This window comes from Oryx dammah, unplaced genomic scaffold (genome assembly GCF_014754425.2).
Source record: "Oryx dammah isolate SB20612 unplaced genomic scaffold, SCBI_Odam_1.1 HiC_scaffold_3, whole genome shotgun sequence".
NCBI lineage: Eukaryota > Metazoa > Chordata > Mammalia > Artiodactyla > Bovidae > Oryx > Oryx dammah.
This window is the reverse complement of record NW_024070187.1, coordinates 71,415,949-71,421,948: the sequence shown is the minus strand read 5'-3', so window position 1 is coordinate 71,421,948 and position 6,000 is coordinate 71,415,949. Positions and strand designations below refer to the sequence as shown.

The 6,000-nt window shown below is 44.4% G+C and overlaps 1 protein-coding gene across 2 annotated transcripts in view; it reads left to right on the top strand.

Moving 5' to 3' along the window:
- The first annotated feature begins 2,071 nt into the window (after positions 1-2,071).
- HOPX (HOP homeobox) overlaps positions 2,072-6,000 on the top strand; it is a 31,508-nt gene continuing 27,579 nt past the window's right edge. The window contains exon 1 of one of the 2 annotated variants that reach the window (XM_040238270.1): positions 2,072-2,495. The gene's annotated coding sequence lies outside the window, so the exon portion shown is untranslated. The remainder of the gene's footprint in view (positions 2,496-6,000) is intronic. The other variant, XM_040238271.1, reaches the window with a different exon arrangement.

The window sequence follows — 6,000 nt, the reverse complement described above, 5'->3', positions numbered from 1 at the left end:
ATTTTTCCCTCTGACAAAGAGAGATACTAAGGAGAAAGCCCACATTACCTCCCACCTGTCTTGTTGTTGTTTAGTTGCTAAGTCATATCACACTCTTTGCAACCCCATGGATTGCAGCCCACTAGGCTTCCCTGTCCTTCACCATCTTCCAGAGTTTGCTCAAATTCATGTCTATTAAGTCAGTGATGCCATCCAACCATCTCATCCTCTGTTGCCCCCTTATCCTCCTGTCCTCAGTCTTTCCCAGCATCAGGGTCTTTTCCAGTGAGGCAGCTCTTCACATCAGGTGTCTAAAGTACTGGAGCTTCAGCTTCATCTAAGGATGAAATGTACCAAACTACTGCAGCAACCTTGCCACCATGAGGGGTGGTAACACTGCCACTCTGAAGGCTACAGAATGAAAAATAGAAAACTCTGGGTCTTGAGGACCTCATTGCACCACTGGACGAACTGAAACCACATACCTGCAGAGTTCTTAATTGATGTAAAACTGCTCTGTGGTTTCAGCCACTTTTAGTTTCATCTCCATGATACACTGGATAAAGAGAAACAGCTTGAAACCAGTGCATTATACAAGAGCGAAAGAAATGTGTCTGGAGCAAGATAAGACTCTTTTGATGTCAGACTCTATCTCTTGGGATACACAGCCTTCAAAGGAATTTAGAAACTGAACAAGTAGCATATACTTATTGAGCAAGCACCTGCTTTGTACTGTACACTGTGCTGGGGGCTGGGTTTACAGGATTGGACAAGTAGGCAAGGTCATTAAGGTCAAGGAAATCACATTCTGGGAGACTAATGATAAACAAGTAAACAAATAAGAATGGGTGAAAACATTCTTAGGCAACTTTCAAAATATTGCTTCAAATCAATCCTGAGTATCATCAGACGCTGGAACCAGAGGTAGGGATTCAAATTCTACCTCTACCACTTGCTGTGACCTTAGGAAAGTCATTTAATTTTTTCTGAGTATCAGTTCCCTCATCTGTGAAGTGATGACATTAAAAAAAAACTAACTCATAGAATTGTGAGGATTAAATAAGCAAGCAAACTCTCTATAAACCATTTTGCCCAGATGCTGGCATGTAGTCAGTTTCTCTAGATCCTAGATGATGACGATGATCACCTTCATTGTCACAAGAATTTGTGCCAGGCACTGTGGGTGTCAAAAGATGAACAAGACATAGACCTTGTATTCAAGAAACCTGGGAGGTGAGAATCCAGATTTGGCCACAGAACAGTCAGAAGTTAGCCAATGAATTAGGAGAAACAAAAGAATTCCTCTGGTAACCAGGGATGGGGTGGGCTAGGCTCCCTGTCTCCGCTTTTCTCCCACACATGTTTTATGACCATTATCCCCTTTTCCAAGAGAGAAAGAAATATTCTGAATGATTGCTGCTCTTCTTTCACCTACAGCCGCTGTTCCCAAGAGAATCAAGTGGGCCTTTTCTTTCTCCAGTGAAGTGAAAAATATAGGTTGTGTTTATCTGGATGGTACTTACCAGTATGGGCTACGTACCAGCAAATATACACAGATGCTTTCAGAAATGATCTCACCAAACCCTGTCTCCCTTCATCCTCTTAAAATCAAACCCACTTAATGTGTTTAGCGTCATGCAGTTGACTATTAACTCCTGTATCTAGCTGTAAAATCCAGATAAACACTGACTAGCTGGGTCCCCACACCCACACACATACCCTCACCCTTAGGAAGCTTTCCTCTGATGGCCATACAAACCACTGAACATGCACTCTGAGAGAGCATCTTCCCACAGCCTTGCTCACACACTGGTTATTTATTTGAGCTCTCATGGGGAATCCTGCAACTCTCAGCTAGGAATTTCATTAACAAAGGGAGAGGAGGGACAACTGCGAGGACAGTCTAGATGCAGAGGGAAAGAAATTAAAATCTCTTTCAAAAGAGACCTCACGTTGTATCATCCTAGCCTGATCCTCCCTTATAACTGTTATTTGTACATTCTGTGCCTGAAGAAAAAAAAAAAAAACTTTTCATTGATTGGGCTGTTGCCCAGGCTTTTAGTTTGTCATCCTGTCCACGGAGCTGCAAAACCAACCTCACCAAGCCTATGCTTTGAAATGAGGCAACATTTAACTGGAAGTCCACTCAAAATAAGGAGCTCAGCCCAAGGGCCCAGGGTCCTGCGTTTCTTCCTTTTTCTCTCAGCTGCACCTCTCTCATTCGATCTTGGTGAAGAGTTCTCCTTTGCCAAGAAAGAGATCAGGGATAAGAAGGCAGTGCCAAGAAAGTTCCACGAGACTCTCAGAAGTCACCGCCTGAATACCAAACCTGAATTACCAGGAGGGATGGAACTCTCGGCTGTTCTCCTCCTGCCCACGCTGCAGGTTTTTCAGGCCCCTGCTTGAGCGTGCACTCACAGGCGTAAATAAACGTGCTATCCACAGCCTGCGTCAGCCAACCCAGCTATTTAAGCAGGCTGGCATCAGCTAACTCAGCATCCAAATCCAGGGCTTCCACGTAAGTAACTTTCAGAGGTTTGCTTTTCGGGCAGAGGAATGAGCTTGTGTAGAGACTGGACTGAAATGCTGTCGCGACCGTGTTTGCTATTCTGATAGGAAAAGGTAGAGGCAAATTGAGAATTAAAGAGCCGGCCCCAAGCAGGGAGCCAGAGAACGCTGAGGGGTGTGAGGCGTTAGATATTTGCAACCCTGCCTAGGGGTGGAGGGGGATTTGGAGCCAGGGGGAGTCTGTGTTGACCTTTTGACTAGCAGGTGAGATGTTTTTCTTTTTCTCTCTTATCTCTGAAAGACGCAGTGAAAGCAGCGCTTGTGCTCAATGCATATGAATTTCTATCCTTTAGAAGTCGATATTGTTATTCTACACCTTAGTCTAAAATCAGATGTAGTATCATTTAAAAATATTTTTTGACCCAAAAGGAGTCAAAATTTCTCAAAGGGAAGGTGTCTCTGAGTTGATTAGAGGTGGCTCTGCTGAGAATCTGCAATGCTGTTTGTTGTTACTTCTGGTTCTCATAATCCTTATCAGTTATAACAATGAAAACATTGATCTTGTTTAAGATGAAAATAAATATGCTCTGGGGCTTTCAGAAATGTAACTGTGTGATATTTGAGCACCAGGTATCGAGGCAGATTGCTAAGTAAAAGTGGAATAAGAATTAAAAGGCACAACATACCACAAAGCTTAGGTGAGAAGATCTTAGACTAGGAATGCAAAAAAATTTCCATGAGGTAGCACTGACAGTCAACAGGGCCCTGGAGTGTGTTTAGTTCAGTAGGGTTAAGGATAACCAGAGTCCAGAAAACAAAACACAGGTACTGGGGATTGGGGAAGGAAAAAGTAGGGGGAGCAGATAGTAGGGGTTTATAATTAGACCTCATGTTCATAAATGCATAGGACTAGAATAAGGAATGAAACGTGATGTGAATTCCATGTGTGTGTGTTAGTAGCTCAGTCGTGTCCAACTCTGTGCGACCCCATGGACTGTAGCCCACCAGACTCCTCTGTCCATGGAATTCTCCAGGCAAGAATACTGTAGTGGGTTGCCATTCCCTTCTCCAGGGGATCTTCCCGACCCAGGGATCAAACCCGGAATTCCATAGTTCCTCCTTTTGTATCAAGAGTCTGGTGATTAAGAATCTGGGGAAATCCAAGAGCTTTTTCCATGTAGTTCCCCTGCCCTCTGCCCCCAGTACTAATCTGGACGTTCGTTTTCTGGATCCCTAGCAGTCCATGACCCTAAATAAAGACTCAGATTTAAGAAAGTGCATAATTTTTTAACTGAGCTGAAGCTGCTGACTAGGAACCTACAGAGAAGGAGTGAGGAGTCGAGATCATTAACACAGCAGGCACTTCTTGCCACCAAACCGAAGCTCAGTTGTAAGGTCATAAAGGTCTGATTTCCATCGAGCAAATAATGATTAAGGGGCTTCTCTGAGCAAAGGTTAGTTGGGGGCCGAGAGGAAGAGAAAAGAAATATAAGGTGGCTTCTATTCTTAAAGAGTTTGAAATCTCAAGTACAAGGATATAAGAAGCCAAGCAAAAAGTAGTACATACTGCATGGCACAAAATGATAAAATATTCAAACTACTCTATAGTAACAGCAAGCAGCTCAGTGGTTACCTGAGACAAGGGAGCTGGAAAGACAGTTACGCAGATTAGGAGGGTTTGGGGATGATGGGTGTGTTCACTATCATGATTAGGCAACCATTTCTCACTTGTGAAAACTGATCAGATCGCACACTTTAAACGTGCAGTGTTAGAAGCCAGTTATATTCAACAAGCAATAATTTAACAATTCAACTTTTTTTAGATAACTAAAGGCATTTCTAAGAATCTGCCTATGCAGCATAATGAAAATGAAAAACGAGTATTTTGGGGGAAAATTAACTCAGTAAATAGAGTGAAGGCTCAAACCATCAGGACTGTGGACTTTTATAGAACTGGAAGGGTCCCAGAGATCATCTCAGGCAGTGGTTGTGCACCTGGAGAAAAATACCTGGGATTGAGCCTCGCCCCAACCTATTAAATCAGAACCTAGGAATGGGTGGTTCCAGTATTACTTTTTAAAGCTCCGCAGGTGATTCTAATGTGCAGCTCGGGATGGGAACCAGTGAAACCCAAATCACTCACGAGACACATGGACAGGGCAGGGCCTGCCCTTGGCCGCATGACCCCCCAACCCCTCGACCATCGTGTCCCAGGGACCAAGTTGGATAGTGATAGGACCTCAGAGGATGAGGGACCCCCAAGACCACTGCTTCTGAGTCCTCAGCACCACACTTCCAACTCTAGCTAGGGAAGGGTATCCGGCGCATTTCCAGCAAATTCTTGGAACCCAGACATGTTCCCGGTGGCAGGCGTGACGAATTAGTTAGAGCCTCAAAGGTGCATTATTTAAGGATTGTGCTAACATGTGAGAAGGGATGTTTCAAAACTAAAGCTTCCTTTTGTTTCCTACATAATATCTAATCTAAGCCAGGGGATTATAATTATTGAAAAGAATCAGGGCGGATGCACCAGGCGCTCTGCTCTGGGGGACAGCCAAGTCGGTCTTTTGGGAGCTAGCCCGGGTTCTCAGCATTGGGATGAGTCTATTTGGCACCACGGGTCTTTTCATCATGATTCCCAGGGCAGCTCGGGCATAAACATGAGCGGAGTGGAGTTTGTGGTTTCTGCTCTTGCTGTGGGGCCCTCGCCTTGGCACCTGTGTCCATGCAGGGGCGGCTGTGGGGCTGCCCTTGGGGCCACAGAGCCTCACCTGCTCTGCCTGGGCCACCTGCCATATTTTAGGTGGTTTCTTCCATTTCTCCTCCAAGTCCAATAATTTCTAGGGTCTCATCCCCATGGGGCTTTGCTTATCCAGCTCTGGAAAACTAATTAAAGTTATAATGTTAATAGACAATGATTGTTTAATGAGTTACGTCCCTCCCTGGTATATTACATAGGTTCCAGCAAGATAACACATCTGGGAGTTCTTTGAATATAATTACCATTGGGAGTAATCAGCAGAATCAAAGTTTTAGGCAAAATGTGCTGTGCGGGAGACCTGGGTTCAATCCCTGGCTTAGGAAGATCCCCCAGAGAGGGGAATGGCAACCCACTCCAGTATTCTTGCCTGGGAAATCCCATGGACGGAGGAGCCTGCCAGGCTACAGTCCATGGGGTCGCAAAAGAGTTGGATATGACTTGGCAACTAAACCATCACCATAATGCCTATTACTCAGAATCCCAGGCAACTTGATGGGGGAAATTATACCAAGATTGGGAGTTTTCAGTAGAAGTCCTGCAGTCACTTCCCCTATGGACCTTCCTACACATTGTGGGCCCTAAGAGATTTCTTTTTCTGAATGAGTCTATTCTTTGTTAAATGCATTCATCCTCTTCAGAGAGGGCTGCCTTTCGTGTATCTTTCTGAGAAATGGAAAGTCACCGTCAGGTTACTATAGTAGAGATTAAGAAGTCAATAAATTCTGCTCTCAGGGCTCTATAAATATTACCTT